Source organism: Lithobates pipiens, unplaced genomic scaffold (genome assembly GCF_037356315.1).
Source record: "Lithobates pipiens isolate NorthernLeopardFrog02 unplaced genomic scaffold, aLitPip1_a1.2 Scaffold_10, whole genome shotgun sequence".
Classification (NCBI taxonomy): domain Eukaryota; kingdom Metazoa; phylum Chordata; class Amphibia; order Anura; family Ranidae; genus Lithobates; species Lithobates pipiens.
Window position 1 is genome coordinate 237,124,596 of NW_027507686.1, and position 17,004 is coordinate 237,141,599.

Here is a 17,004-nt window from a genome sequence, read left to right on the forward strand (position 1 = left end):
GCGAGGGTCCCCCCGACTCACTACGCCTGGGGGTCCTTGTTAACCCCAACGGAGCTTCCGCATCGCACTTTGGCCGACAATACATTCACCATAAAGGCGAACGTTCCGTACAACGACTGAAAGGAACCTGCTAGCGGACGGACAAATAACCCCCAAACTTGTCCAGAAGAATATTATACAAAGTTCTACATTTGCTGCCATCTTGGAAATGATATCCGGGGCTGGGGGAAGGTCCAGACCACCCTAAGCAGCCCTCTGCTGTGGAGTCACTTTTTATATTAAAATGCCCTCAAAACGCCCTTTTCACTGCTGGTGAATAGCTTGGTATTAGTAAAGGTACATTGATTGAATCTCATCTATAGGATTGTGCTTGAGAAAGATTCACTGTAATGATTGTAATATTACCATTATGTAGATACTGTGCTGTACATTACATTCCTTCCTAAACTACGACACATCCTGAAATGACCGACACTTACAATAGGACTGGGAATTGTACCAGGATTCTACAGTATGTTTACAGTATGCAGCACACCACACAGAATACTACTGAGGGAAGGGAAAGGAAGGGAAGGAAAGGAAAGGAAAGGAAAGGAAAGGAAAGGAAAGGAAAGGAAAGGAAAGGAAAGGAAAGGGGAAAGTAAGGGAAGGAAATGAAAGGAAAGGGAAGGGAAGGAAAGGAACGGAAGGGGAAAGGAAAGAAAAGGGAAAGGAAAGGGAAAGCAAAGGGAAAGGAAAGGAAAGGAAAGGAAAGGGAAGGGAAGGAAAGGAACGGAAGGGGAAAGGAAAGGAAATTAAAGGAAAGGGAAAGGAAGGGAAAGGTAGGGGAAGGAAGGGGAAAGGAAAGGAAAGGAAAAGGAAGGGAAGGAAGGGGAAAGGAAAGGAAAGGAACGGGAAAGGAAGGGAAAGGTAAGGAAAGGAAGAGAAGGGAATGAAGGGGAAAGGAAAGGAAAGGAAAGGAAAGGAAAAGGAAGGGAAGGGAGGGGAAGGGGAAAGGAAGGGAAAGGAAAGGAAAGGAAAGGGAAAGGGAAAGGAAAGGGAAAGCAAGGGGAAAGCAACGGGAAAGGAAAGGAAAGCAAAGAGAAAGGAAAGGGAAAGCAAAGGAAAAGTAAAGGGAAAGGAAATGAAAGGGAAATCAAAGGGAAATAAAAGGGAAATCAAGGGGAAATCAAAGGGTACAGCAAAGGGAAAGGAAAATCAAAGGGAAAGCAAAGAGAAAGCAAAGGGAAAGGAAAGAAAAGATATTTTAAAGAATGCAGCACCACTATGAAGCACAGACTCAGATTAGATGTGATAAGTGTCTATGACAGTGGTAAGGAAATAAATGCAGATATATAGATAGAGCAACGGAGCAAGAGAGGGAGAGAAAGGAAGGAAGGAAGGATACGATAAGTGTATATGACAGTGGCAAGAAGTGTTATGTAGATAGATAGATAGATAGATAGATAGATAGATAGAGCGAGCAAGGAAGGAATGAAGGAAGGAAATAGATAAAGCAAGAGAGGAAGGAAGGAAGGAAGGAAGGAAGGAAGGAAGGAAGGAAGGAAGGAAGGAAAGAGAGAAAGCAAGAGTGAGAGAAAGAAAGCAAGAAAGAAAGAAAAAGAAAGAAAGCGCAATAAAATCTGGTATCATAAGATAATTGTCTATTACAGTGGTAAGAAAATAGGTAGCAGAGATATAGATAGACAGGAAGGAAGGAATGAAGGAAGAAAGGAAGGAAGGAAATATATAGAATTGTATGAGTATTCTATGGTATATTGTGCAGTATGCAGCAACGTTACATAGCACCCGTTGATTTACTAACGGCAAACAGATTGTACACTCTGCAACTGCAGTTGCTCCAGAGCTTAGTAAATGAGCAAAAGTTTATTTCTACAAAGAATACCCAATCGCATGCAAAGAAAAAACAAAACAAAAAAAACAGCATTTGTGCTTGCACATGATTGGATGATGAAAGTCATCAGAGTTTCTGCTCATTTAGTAAGCTCTGGAGCCGTGTATTTGCCTAGTAAATCAGACCCAATATGTTTTATTTATAATAGCAGTCTATGACAATGGCAAGGAATTAGATACAGAGACAGGTAGATACTGTAGATAGATAGATAGATAGATAGATAGATAGATAGATAGATAGATAGATAGATAGATAGATAGATAGATAGATAGATAGATAGTTTGTTAATTGATTAACCAATCAGCCAATAGATAGATAGGTCAGTAAACACGTCCTTTCTCTCTCTCTGCGGCTCCTCTGCACACCCATAGGAGAACCTCACATGACTATTCTATTACAATGCTGTCACTGCACTCACTTCCACTATACGTCTCATTTATTTTTTATTTTTGAGGATATAAACCGTTAATAAATAAACTACAAACCCACTCATCAAAATGCTGATTTCAGATGTTTAACCCCTGGCCATTGGCTTCCAGACACTTTACAACCAATACTTGGTTTTCTTGGGCTGTACTAATGGTGTAATGGCGTGGAGGGTAGAAAGGATATGAGATATATACATCCCGAGGAAGATGAGTTTGTGCCTCATTGTAATGACAAAGTAAACTTTCATGCCCCATGAGTGCCACCGTAACTTTTGGATTATAAATCAGTAGACAGATATTGCCTTCCAGTACTATTTGTTACAATCTACACAAGAATTTACAAACCCATCTATAGGGGGTATTCATTGGGTAGAGAAGGTTTCAACATAAAAGGAAGGCAATCAAAAATCTCTCTTGAATGAATGGACTGCAGAAGAATATATATATATATAGATATATATATATATATATATAGATATATATATATATATGCGCACTATATTACCAAAAGTATTAATGGCATCCCAGTTTTAGTCCATAGGGTTCAATATTGAGTTGGCCCATTTTCTGTCCTGGCTGATTGATCAAATATTGAGATATCCCTCTTCTGGGAAGGCCGTCCACAAAGTTTAGGAGTGTGTCTATGGGAATGTTTGACCATTCTTCCAGAAGAGCATTGGTGAGATCAGACACTGATGTGGACAGGAAGAAGTGGCTTGCAGTCTCTGCTCTAATTCATCCCAAAGGTGTTCTATCGGGTTGAGGTCAGGACTCTGTGCAGGCCCATCAGGTTCCTCCACCCCAAACTCGCTCATGCTTGTCTTTATGGACCTTGCTTAGACTTAATGAATGAGAGACTTGTATATTGCTACCTATGTGAAATGAATTGCCTCAGGGTGCTTTTGCCACTGGTGTCCATCTGAGGTATAGCATGGTCCTTGCCCCATGGGGTCCTGACACACTTGCAAACACATACACATATTTGGCCACTTTTTCAACAGGATCTAATTAACCTACCAGCATGTCTTTGGAGTGTGGGAGGAAACTGGAGCACCCAGAAGAAACCCACGCAAGCACAGGGAGAACAGGCAAACTCCAGGCAGATGGTGTTGTGGTCAGGATTTGAACCAGGGACCCTATTGCTGATAGGTGAAAGTGCTGACCCCTACACCACTGTGCTGCCTGTTGCATGCTCCTAAACCTTGTGGACGGCCTTCCCAGGAGAGTTGAAGCTGTTATAGCTGTAAAGGGTGGGCCAACTCAATATTGAACCCTGCGGGCTAAAACAGGAATGCCAATAAAGTTCATGTGTGTAAAGCCAGGCGTCCCAATACTTTTGGTAATATTATATATATATATATATATATATATATATATATATATATATATATACATACATACATACATACACACACACACAAACACACATACATATATATATATATATATATATATATATATAAATAAAAGAAAAATTATCCAACCAGTGTTTAATTTGATCAAAACAATCAAATCCATAAACAATCAAACAGCCCTTCCCTTCTGAACAATTTAGCCTGAATTCCATCAGCCAGGATGGGGAAAATGATCAATTGTTGTGCATTGATCCGACAGCACCGAGTTACTTTGTTCATCAATACAATTGTATTTCAATTGATCGGATTATTAGAATATATGGTGGAAACAAGGATGCGACCGATAGCTTATGATTGTAAGTTACAGTCATATTTTACATTCACATGTGTGTCATATCGATCCAATGGGTTGTTGACTATGGATCTAGTATTCCTATCAAAACAGACCAATCAGAAAATAAATAAATCGTTTAACAAAGGTTTGTATCGCCACCATTGGGTGTGCACCACACAATCGATGGAATCCTTCACTAACCGTTAACTTTGTTTATATCACGCCTACATCAAGCTCAGCTAAAGCTTATGGAACCTCAAAGGCTTTCATTAAACTGAAAACAGATGTTGAAAAGACGAGCAACAAATTTTATATCTAAATTGGCCACTTAAAAAAAAACAAAAAAAAAACGCCATTACAATAGAGAGGGGGTGGGGCGCATGTGTTATAGAGGGCGCATTCCTTGCTCTGCTCCAGCATAAGCTGTGCTCTCCATTTATGATTTTTGATATCCCTCTACTAATCACCATCTGTATTTCACTGATGGTAATCCAGCAAGTAATAGAAAAATACCACTTCTAAACCATTCAAACCTACAAATAGCATGCAATGTTTTTAATTTTTGTATATAAAGAATGTTTTCTTTTTGATTTAGGAAACGGAAAATGGATAAGATGATTCTGGGCATAGCTGCTGAGGATCGTGGATATTTATTTATTTATTATTATTATTATTATTATTATTTTTTATCTTCTCAGGTCGCTATAAAAACGGCGCTATATTTTCATAGGATAAACATAGAAGGTGCTATGTATGATTTGATTATTATGTGGATTATTGTTCTATTCTTCCAATGTAATTATGTTACTGTATATATATATATATATATATATATATATATATATATATATATATATATATATATATATATATATATATGGCTCCAGTGAGAATCTGGAATTAAATTTTTTGTGGTTAAAATAAAATATTTGAAAAAAACAATGTATGTCATTTTTATTATTATTTTTTTTTCTAGTAATGGCGGCGATCTGCTATTTTTTTATTGTGAGTGTGACATTGAGGCAGACACTTTTGAAACTATTTTGGGACCATTCACATCTATACAGCGATCAATGCTATAAAAATGCTCTGATTACTGTATAAATGTCACTGGCAGGGAAGGGGTTAACACTAGGGGGCGATCAAGGGGTTAAGTTTGTAACCTAGGGAGTGTGTTTCTAACTGTAGGGGGAGGGGACTCATGAAGGCAGGAGACCGATCGGTGTTTCTCTGTACTGGGAACACAGGCAGGGGCGGACTGACCATTCAGGCATTTAGGCACTGCCAGAGGGCCCCATGCCACTAGGGGGCCCCATCAGGGTTGCCAGCCTCAATAAAACAAGGGACAGTATGTAAAAATCTGTGTTTTTAAAAAAATCCCAAGATTATAGCTGCCCCGCCTCTCCAGTACCTTTTCAGTGTGTGTGTATGTGTATTCTGTGTGTGTATACTGTGTGTGTATATTGTGTGTCTGTCTGTGTATACTGTATGTGTGTGTGTTTATACTGTGTGGCCCCAAAATTTATTGCCTGGGGGCCCCATAATTTCCTATTGCCCAGGGGTCTTAAAATCTTCTCCTATTGCCCGGGGACCCCATAATCTCCTATTGCCCAGGGGTCTAATAATCTTCTCCTATTGCCCGGTGGCCCCATAATCTCCTATTACCCAGGGGTCTAATAATCTTCTCCTATTGCCCGGTGGCCCCATAATCTCCTATTACCCAGGGGTCTAATAATCTTCTCCTATTGCCCGGGGCCCCATAATCTCCTATTGCCCGGGGGCCCCATGAGTTGTCAGTCTGCCCCTGAACACAGGATCGGTTTACACACAGAGATCCAATCCACCTCCCGGGCTCTGTTACCGCGGGTGCCCGGCGGACATCGCGGCCGCGGGGCACGCGCATCGGGTCCTGAGTGACGCGGCAGGCCCCCTAGACTGCCGGGAAGCCCAAGACGTCATATGACACCCGCCCAGGATGGGAGATCCCTCTTGCGGACGTTATTTGACCATGGGAAGGGTAGGAAGTGGTTACAAAATCCCAAAGTAGAGATTTAAAACTGTTTTCGATGCTCTCCATTTATATGACACACGGGCGGCTCACGCACCATAGGCTAGATGAGTTCAGAATTCTCAATTCATTAAGAACCTTCAAAAGGGTTTGTGAATTTGGGTATGTAGACAGATTTTCCCAGCATTCATCTGTTGAAATGATCTTGTCAGGCCGATTTTTCAGTTTTTTGCACCTGCCTGGTGTTTGTGCTTGCGGCTAGTAAAGACATTATCACACGTTTGGAGCCGTGTTCTGCGTTCTATCCAAAGTGTTAAACATACAGTTTCTTAAAAGCCCACGGAAGCTTTTAGTCTTATTCAGAAAATAAGTGTTCCTTCTGTAGTGCAAGGCCAACAAGAATTTGCAGACGTCTGATTAGTACATCGTATAGATTGTGATGGGTTGCTGTAGCTGCAACTGTAAACTATTTTCGAATTAGGCTTATGGGAAACTGGTACTATGAGAGTGAATGGGGTGGTCATTTTTTTTCTGTGGATAAGGAAACTTGCTAGCTAGGATCTAGTGCTAAGTAACCATGCCTCTCCGCAAGAAAACGCGTTTGGTAACGGAAGTCAGGGTTCGATAATGAACTGGTCTATGTATTAGCTAATTCTTAAGCCGCGTACACACGGGCGGACTGTCTGGCCAACTTAGTCCGTCAAAACACATTTCAGCGGACAGTCCGCTCGTGTGTGGGCTTCAGCGGACTTTTTCAGCGTGCAGTCGGGCGGACTAAGTATTTCGGAATTTCCGTAATATTGTCCGTCGTACTTTGGTTTCAGCGGACAATCCGCTCGTGAGTAGGCTAGTTCGACGGACTAAGTATGGCGCATGCTCAGAAAGGATTTACACGGCGAAAGGTTGCATTGCTGTGTATTGGACTTCCTATTTCTAGTCCCGTCGTATGTGCTGTACACGTCATCGCGCAAACTTTAGACGGACTGTTTGTGCATCCGTGTGTGGTCAAGTCCGTTCATTCGAAAGTAGGACGGACTGTCCGTCGGATTGTCTGATGGACTAAGTTGGCCATACAGTCCGCCCGTGTGTACGCGGCTTTACAATGAATGTTTTCTGTACGTCCCTGTAGCCCAACCTGCAGCTTGAGGGCCACATACAGCCCCATGATACTGCTTGAGTGGCCCATTTACCCAACAATCTGTAGTAGGAGTGGGAGCATTCATCTTTTGAAGGGGTGATAGCAACAAGCTCTACTAGACTCATGTAACATACCCCGGTCTCATTATCTTGCTAATTCTTATAATGAATGCTTTCTGCAGACCCCTGGTTCCCAACCTTCTGGCCAATTGGCTCTTCTTATGTGGGCCTTGGACTCCAGCATTCTATGGTAGGGGTATAAGCATTGATTTGTGAAGAGGTAATAGCAAAAAGTTCTAGCAGACATCATGTAACATTTCCCCATTCTTATTATCTTGCTAATTCTTACAATGAATGCTTTCTGCAGACCCCTGGTGCCCAATCTGTGGCCCAAAGGCCACATGCAGCCCTATGGTAGTTCTTGGGCATCCCTTGGATCCCAGCAATCTATATTAGGAGTGGGAGCATTGATTTGTGAAGGGGTAATATCAATAAACTCTGCTAAACTCATTTAACATATCCCTAGTCTCTTATTGTGTTGCCATTTCTTACTATAATTGTTCTTAGTAGACCACTGCTTCCCAACCTATGGTCAATTGGCTCTTCTTATGTGGCCCTTGGACCCCAGCAATCTATGGTAGGAGTAGCAGCATTGATTTGTGAAGAGGTGCAACAAGCTCTACCACATGTCCCAGTCTCATTATCTTGCTAATTCTTACAGCGCATGCTTTCCGCAGACCCCTGGTGCCCAACCTGTGGCCCAGAGGCCACATGCAGCCCTATGGTAGTTCTTGGGAAGCCCTTGGATCCCAAAAATCTAAAGTATGAGTGGGAGCATTGATTTGTGAAGGGGTAATAACAAAAAAGCTCTGCTAAACTCATTTAACATGTCCCTTGTCTCTTATTGTGTTGCCATTTCTTACTATAAATGTTTTCAGTAGACCCCTGGTTCCCAACCTATGGCCAATTGGCTCTTATGTGGCCCTTGGACCCCAGCAATCTATGGTAGGAGAAGAAGCATTTATTTGTGAAGAGGTAATAGCAACAAGGTCTACTAGACTCATGTAACATGTTCCAGTCTCATAATCTTGCTAATTCTTACAATGAATGCTTTCTAAAGACCCCTGGTGCCCAACCTGTGGCCCAGAGGCCACATGCAGCCCTATGGTAGTTCTTGGGCAGCCCTTGGATCTCAGCAATCTATAGTAGGAGTGGGAGCATTGATTTGTGAAGCTTATCTTGATAAATCTTACAATGAATGCTTTCTGCAGACCCCTGGTGCCCAACCTGTGGCTCAGAGGCCACATGTAGCCCTATGGTAGTTCTTGGGCAGCTCTTGGATCTATAGTTGGAGTGGGGGCATTGGTTTGTAAAGAGGTAACAGCAACAAGCCCTGCTAGACTTATGTAACATCTCCATAGTCTCAGTTTATCTTGCCAGTTTTTACCATGAATGTTTTCAGTAGACCCCTTTTATGTGGCCCTTGGACCCCAGTAATCTATAGTAGAAGTAGTAGCATTGGTTTGTAAATAGCTGCAAGATAATAGCTAATAGCTATAAGCTCTGTTAGACTTATGTAACATGTCCATAGTCTCTTATTATCTTGCCAGTTCTTATAATAAATGTTTTCAATAGACTCCACTTCTTATATGGCCATTGGACCCCAGACATCTATAGAAGAAGTAGTAGCATTGGTTTGTAAATAGGTAATAGCAACAAGCTCTGCTAGACTTATGTAACATGTCCATAGTCTCTTATTATCTTGCCAGTTCTTACCATAAAGGTTTTCAGTAGACCCCTTTTATGTGGCCCTTGGACCCCAGAAATGTATATTGGAAGCACTGGTTTGTAAAAGGATAACAGCAACAGGCTCTGCCTAGACTCATTTACCATGTCCCTAGTCTCTTATTATCTTGCCAGTTCTTACCATAAATGTTTTCAGTTGACCCCTTTTATGATGCCTTTGGACCCGAACAATCTATAGTAGAAGTAGGAACATTCATTTGTGAAGGGACAATAACAAGAAGCTCTGCTAGACTCCTGTAACATGTCCCTAGTTTCTCATTGTCTTGCCAATTCATACAATAAATAATTTCACAAGACCCCTGGTTTACAACCTGTGACCCTTTGGTTCTTCTTATGTGGCCCTTGGACCCAACACTCTATAGTGGGAGTGAGAGCATTGGTTTGTAAAGGGGTAATAGCAATAAGCTTTGCTAGACTCATGTCCCTAGTTTCTCATCGTCTTGCCAATTCTTACAATACATGTTTCCATTAGACCCCTGGTTCCCAGCCTGTGGCCCTTTGGTTTTTCTTATGTGGCCCTTGGACCCCAGCAATCTATAGTAGGAGTAGAAGCATTGATGTGTGAAGGGGTAATAGCAACAAGCTCTGCTAGACTCATGTAACATGCTCCTAGTCTCTCTTTGTCTTGCCAGTTCTTACAATAAATGTTTTCAGTAGACACCTGGTTCCCAAAGTGTGGCCGTTGGTCCTTATGTGGCCTTTGGACCACTGCAATCTAAAGGAGGAGTAGGTGCATTGATTTGTGAAAGGCTAATAGTAATGAGGTCTCTCATCGTCTTATTAATTCTTACAATAAACATTTTCTGTAGACCCCTGGTGCCCAAACTGCAACCTGAGGAGCACATGTGGCCTTTTGATTCTTCTTGTGTGGCCCTAGGATGCCACCAATCTAATGTGAGAGTGGGGGAATTGATTTGTAAAGGGGTAATAGCAATGAGCTCATTTAGACTCACGTAACAGGTCCCTGGACCCTCAATGTCTAACTAATTCTTACAATATATATATATATTCTTTTTCTGTAGGCCTCTGATGGCCAATTTGCAACTTGAGTGCCACATATGGCCCATCGATACTTCTTATGCAGCCCTTGGACCACAGAAATCTATTGTAGATGTAGAAGCATTGCTTTGTAAATGGGTAAATGGGATTGCTAGCCTCATGTAACATGTCCCTTGTCTCTCACTGTCTTACTAACTCTTAATAAATGTTTTATGTAGACCCCTGGTGTCCTACCTGTGGCCAAAAGCCACATGGTGCCCTTTGGTTCTTTTTGGGCAGCCTTTAAACCATGGCAATCTATAATGGGAGTGGGAGCATTCATTTGAAAAGTGGTCATAGCAATGAGCTCTCCAAGACTAATATAACATGCCCTCGGTATCTCACTGTCTTATGGAGAATGTCCTTAGTCTCCAATCAAACCTGTAGCATGTCTACAGCCTATGGCCATCATTTCCTCCTATATGTCTACAGTCTGACAGTCCTCTCTATATTACCTATACAGAACATTTTGTGGACCTTTTGGCAATGTCAGGGGCTGCAGTTGAGCCCCCCCCCCCCCCATACCTCATTAGTTGGCAACCATCAACTTAGATACCAACATCATTTTAGAAAGCAATGATGTGCCACCAAAAGGAGCGAACCATTAGCAAAGTTTTTAAGGGTACAATGTATCATATTAACTCTCCCTTTGTAAGTAAATAAAAGCAAAAATGTCTTACACTTATTAAGATGTATTACAACAATGTAACAGTTTTAAAAGGCCAGTGGTTTTTCAAAAAATATATAATACAACAGAAAACAATACCAAATAACACTAACATGGCATTTCTCTATCAAGACTTGTGCTCTTCAACATGCAAACCAAATGACTTATTAATGACTGGCCAAGAGAGAGTTTTCACTCATTATGCTAAGAATGAGCTTGGTCGGTCAATGCGGCCCACTGGTGCCCCCGGTACTGGCTTTTGGCCAAATCAGGCCATGTGAAAAATGTCAATTCTGCCTCATAAATCTTACGCATTCTTTAAACCCAGGCAACGTTTATGTTAATGCATAGACATGACCCCCCCCCCCCCCCCAGTGTTCTGTCAAGACAGATTCCGCTGGTCACCGCAGTAATTACCCCATAAAGGCTTGCCCCTGAAATTACACAATCTACTACAACAATAATTCATTGGTGTGCACCAAATTGGACTAGCCTATCCAAGTTGGGTCTTCAACCCTGCAACCTTGCCTCGTCCTGCAACACAACAAATGAATTCAGTTCACACGCTGCTCCGAGAGGAAAGAGCAAAGGCAGGAGGGAGCTCCAGCACAAAGGCCAAATTAAAAGGGTCCTCTCGGGGGGCGGGGGGGGGGGGGGGGGGGTGCATGTCAACCTCAGGAATGCTGATCCCGACTCGCACAATGGAAATGGCAACAAAAAGGCTTACTTCCCTCGCTGCATTCCACCACCTATTAGGAAGCGGACTCTTTCAGAGGGGGTGCCAGCTACAGATTCTTTAATCTCTTAGGATTTTCTGTATGGCACCGGGTCAATGGCTTCTTACAGTCAACAGCATGCAGCAAGGAAAAACTGTACACCGTCCAGCTTACAAATGATGAATGACGTGAAAAATTCAGCCAGTTTTTTTTATTTTTTTTATTTTTTTTAAAGGCAATTTATTTCCAAGGCAATTAAATCCCCCAGCATCTATCTACCTATCTATCTATCTATCTACCTATCTATCCATCCTTGTTTATGTAATGTGTTACTGAATGAAATGAGGATAAATACAATTAAAAGTGCAAAAGTATAAACCATATGTTAATATAATAAATAAGAGAGTGGGAGATACTACATTACACTAGATATATAGAATACTACATGACACTAGATACATAGAATGTATACAGTATATAGAGAGAGAGGTAAAAAGAAAGAGAGAGATGAAAGGGAGAGTGAAAGCTTGAGATAAATCCTATCTCACACCAGACACACAGTATACTGTATATATATATATATATATATATATATATATATATATATATATATATATATATATATAGTGTATATATATATATATATATATATATAGAGAGAGAGAGAGAGAGAGAGAGAGAACTACATTATGCTAGATACCTTTATTATTCATATATGTGTGTGTGTGTGGTTATATATATATATATATATATATATATATATATATATATATATATATATATATATGTATTACACACACACTCGCATCAATCTATTCAGTATTACTCGGGACATATTATCCTATAGGTTACATCTTCCAAAATCCATTAAAATACAAACTGGCACCTTTTATAGTTCTATACTCAACTACAACTGGGCACTGTTGCTGGCTATGGTAATTTCAGCCTTTGCCATCCACTGCCCACCCTCCCTGGAAGACTGGCAGACAGAGGGGGAAGGAGGGGGGGGGGGGGCACAGTTACAACTACCCCACTATTCTGAGCCTCTGTGCTAATGATCATCTGCAGTGTGTCTGCCATACATGTATTTCCAAGGCAATGCAGCCTACAGGTGTAGAGGGAGCACCAGGGGTTAAAAACCTCAAAGGCTACAAATAAAAGAGAAGCATACTTATTGAATGTAAAGGCTGCAATAAATGAAGCACCCCTATTCCCAGTATGAATAACCCTTATTCCCAGTATTAAGCACCTCATCTCTAGTATAAAGCTCCATCTCCGTTATGAAGTGCCCCTCTTCCCAGTATAAAGCACCCCCATTCCCAGTATAAGGCACTCCCAGCTCCTAAGCACCCCCATCTCTAGTATAAAGCACCCCAACCCCTAAGCACCCCCATATCCAGTATAAAGCACCCCAACCTGTAAGCACCCCCATCTCCAGTATAAAGCACCCCAACCCCTAAGAACCCCCAACTCCAGTATAAAGCACCCCAACCCCTAAGCACCCCATCTCCAGTATAAAGCACCTCCCATGCCCAGTATAAAGCACTACCAGCCCTTAGTATAAAGCACCCCATACCCAGTATAAAGCACTGCCAGCCCCTAGTATAAAGCACCCCCATCCCCAGTATAAAGCACTGCCAGTCCTTAGTATAAAGCACCCCCATCCTCAGTATAAAGCACTGCCAGCCCCTAGTATAAAGCACCCCCATCCCCAGTATAAAGCACTGCCAGCCCTTAGTATAAAGCACCCCCATCCTCAGTATAAAGCACTGCCAGCCCCTAGTATAAAGCACCCCCATCCCCAGTATAAAGCACTGCCAGCCCCTTGTATAAAGCACCCCAACCCCTAGTATACAGCACCCCCATTCACAGTATAAAGCTCTCCCATTCCCAGTTTAAAGCACTCCCAGTCCCTCATATAAAGCACTCTAAACCCCTGGTATAAAGCACCCCATTCCCAGTAAAAAGCACCCCATTCCCCAGTATAAAGCACCCCCTTAAAAAAAATAAATAAAGAGAAGTACTCACTGTGTGAAAAAGAGGAGAAGCTCCTATAACAGAGACGATCAGAGTAGACAATTTGCAGATTGCACCCAGGCAGCAAAGCCAGCATCCATGCCTTGCTCAGTATTATCCCAGACCGAAGTGTTCCTACCAACTATGCCTGCAAAGTCAGGCTCATTTCACACTGAATTTGCACAGTGAAAAGAAGAAGTATAGTGGTGGGGGAAGGGACGGGGAGAGTGAAAGAGCTGGGACAGCAACACAAGCGAGCTCTTCAAACTTTCCCTGGCCAAGGTGCTGAAACGCCTGTGATGGGCCAGCTCCCCACCTCTGCCCGGGCGCCCCTTGCAGCTGCCAAGCGACGCTGCCGACAATAAAATCCACCCTGGGTCCACAGTAAGCCAGCAGCCTTCATGGTCATCCCACAGGTTCCTTGTAAAGCATCAATCACAGGCTTGCTTGTGTGTCCAACCCAAGTAGCAAAATAAAAAAAAATATTAAAAAAACTTTCTCCCCCCCCCAAAAAAAAAACAAAAAAAAAACTGATTAAATTTCCAATCACAGCCCAGTGCAGCTTGGCATTGGAGCTCACCCCCCTTGTTTTAATTGTCGGATCCAGGAATCCTGGTGCTCAAACTCCAGGCACAGCTCAGCAGCCTCCCCCAGCTCCACAGCCTCCTCTGCAATTTCATGATATCACATTCAGTCGGAGATGCTCGCCATAAATCCATCAAGCCTGGTATGGGATCACCTGGTGAATGGGTGCTTTGCTGGTCATCCCTTTTGATGAGTTTTGCACATAAAGAAAAAAAAAATGAAATAAAAAAATAAATAAAAAAATCCTCAATGTAGCAGAGCAATGGCTATTTCCATTTCAGGGAGCTTGGTGATGATGAGTGAGGTGGTCACAGTGCCTCGGATCTTTGCTACAGCCCTCCATGGAGATGATGAGAAGAAGAAGAAGAACACGTTTGGTGGAGATGCGATGAGTTGCCCATCACTTTGGGTACCACGATCCTGGAGGATGCTGCGCTGGTGGCTGCTGTGCTGGGAGATGCTGCTGCTCATTCCTCTTCTTGCTGGGGTCCTCCTTGTGTTTCTCTTACCCCCATCATTATATACAAAAATAATAATAATAATAATAATAATTATACAGATCTTTAATTTGCAGCAGCAGCAGCACAACCTGCTTGTAGATCCAAGTCAAAAGCACATTGCTTGCAGTAGTGCCTCCTCAGTGTGTGTAGGTCCAGCAATAACTCTTTAATGCAATTTCCCATCCAAGGAGGGTTACCTCCTCACCCTCCCTCCTTCCTTCTCACTGAACCTTTTTTTTTTTTTTTCCTCTGATTTTTCCCTTCTATTTTTTTTTTCTCTCTCTCTCTATCTCTATTTTTCCCCTCTCTCTCTCTCTCTTTCTCTCTCCCTCTGCCACTTTTTTTCTTCTTTTTTTTTTTTTTTTCCTCTGCTTGTGATGAATAAAATACAATTACCCAATTACCTCCCATCATCTTAGCACTGATTGGTCAATTGCATTAACACTTGATGTCTTTGAATAAAGGAAAGGCAGCCAACTGGTGTGCTATTGCTGCCACCTACCTGTCACCACTCGACAGTGAAAGTCTGCAACATTAAAGGAGATGGGAAAAGCCAAATCGCTAAAAAAAAATCACCTATAAGGGTTATTTTTTTATTTTTTAAGGGGTTGATGCCATTGCAAAAAGTCATTGGTATTTATTTCTTTGTTATAACACAATTTGTGTTAAAATAATATCTGGTCATCCAATTTATGAAGATCTTTATTCAGGCTCTTCCTAAACTGCTAATGGAGATTGCAAGAGGAACTTCAGTCTGCCTAGCTACACTTTCTATATACATAATGCCGGTGTCCTATTATATAAGGTCCCCCATCCGATAGTGTCCGCTGTGTACTGCGCATGCGCAGTACACAGCAACACAGATTCCGAAAATTTGCGAGGATGAACGGCGCCTGCGCCGTGAGTCCAGGTTCTATCCCCACTATCCAAGTGGACATAGAGTAGGAATATAAAAGAGCTGAAGCGCAGCAAGGCCGAGCCCAAAGCGTGGCAAGCGAAGCTCGCCCGCGAGGGGCCCTCTAATATTCACAACCCTATGTCCGCTTGGATGGTGGGGCTACCACCTCCACTCACGGCGCAGGCACCGTTCAGCTTCGGAGATTTTCCGAAGCTTCGTCTGCTCCGTACTGCGCATGCGCAGTACGGAGCAGACACTATATCATGGCCGGACACTATATGGCAGAACACCGGTTCACACTAACGCGATGCCAGACATCACATGTAATTTGCAGCGCACTGCTGTTCACATGACATGCGATGTCTGTGCGGGGGCGATGTCAGCCATACAGATAGTATGGCTGATATCGCACCGCATTCTGTCCAAACAGGACCCTTTTTTCTGTTCGGACCAGAATCGGATCGCATGTGTGTTCACACATATGCGATCCGATTCATGTCCGAACTGTCCGTTTCGCAGTGCGATATGCGAGCTGAAATGGGGGTGTCGTTAACATATAATGACACTCCCCAGTAGTTCACATATGGCAGTGTGAACTGCCGTGCGTGTCGAGTGCGATGCGGGTACCCGCAGTTGATTCGCAGGGTTCTCGCATCGCACTAGTGTGAACCGGCACTAAGGCTAGGTTCACACTGCTGCGATGCGGCAACGCTGCGAATCCACTGCGGGTTCCCGCATCGCATGTCTCCCGGGGGCAGTTCCCACTGCCCTATGCGAACTTCTGGGAGTGTCAGTGAAAAGTTAATGACACCTCCAAATCAGTTCACATATGGCAGTGCGATCTGCAAACTTGGACAGGAATCGGATCACATGGTGTGAACACCCATGCGATCCGATTCTGCTGCGGACCAAAAAAAGGGTCCTGTACGAATTTGGGCCGGATGCGATGCGAATTCAGCCATACTATCTGTATGGCTGAAAATCGCATTGCACAGAGATCGCATGTGATTTGCACTGTAGTGCGGTGCGAATCACATGCGATCATGGACATCGCAGCAGTGTGAACCTAGCCTAAGGGCTGATAAGTGTCCCTGTGGGATCGGTTTACTAAAACTGGAGCGTGCAAAATCTGGTGCAGCTGTGCATGGGAGCCAATCAGCTTCTAAAGCTGGCCATACACCTATAGATTATCTGCAGATTTTCTATGGTTAGATGGAAAAAGTGCAACAGATTTCTCCATGTTGCTAAACTGTGTGAATGGAGGAATCTCCCCCTTTTCCCATCTAACCATAGAAAATCTGCAGATAATCTATAGGTGTATGGCCAGCTTAACTTCAGCTTGTTCAATTAACCACTTAAGGCCTCTTTCACATGGACGATCCATTTAGGTCCACCTCTCTGTTTTTCAGGCGGACCTCAACGGATGCTCCATAGAGGTCTATGGAGCGTCGGATGTCAGCGGTGACATGTCCCCTGACATCCGGCCCGCTCCGATCCGAAAAAGTGTGACGGAGGAAAAACCTACTTTTCCATCCGTCATCGGATCGGATCAGGTGACGATGGACTCTGCGGTCCGTCATCATCCGATCTCCCATAGGGGAGAGCGGCGCTGTGACAGGTCT

General features: G+C 43.0%; 1 protein-coding gene across 6 annotated transcripts in view; it reads right to left on the bottom strand.

The window, feature by feature from the left end:
* The window catches only part of LRRC4C (leucine rich repeat containing 4C), a 1,242,711-nt gene that overhangs the window by 178,663 nt on the left and 1,047,044 nt on the right, over window positions 1-17,004 (bottom strand). The window contains exon 1 of one of the 6 annotated variants that reach the window (XM_077463238.1): window positions 13,412-14,740. The exons of the other annotated variants lie outside the window; for them this stretch is intronic. The gene's annotated coding sequence lies outside the window, so the exon portion shown is untranslated. Of the gene's footprint in view, window positions 1-13,411; window positions 14,741-17,004 lie in introns of those variants that run through there. 6 annotated transcript variants of the gene reach the window in all.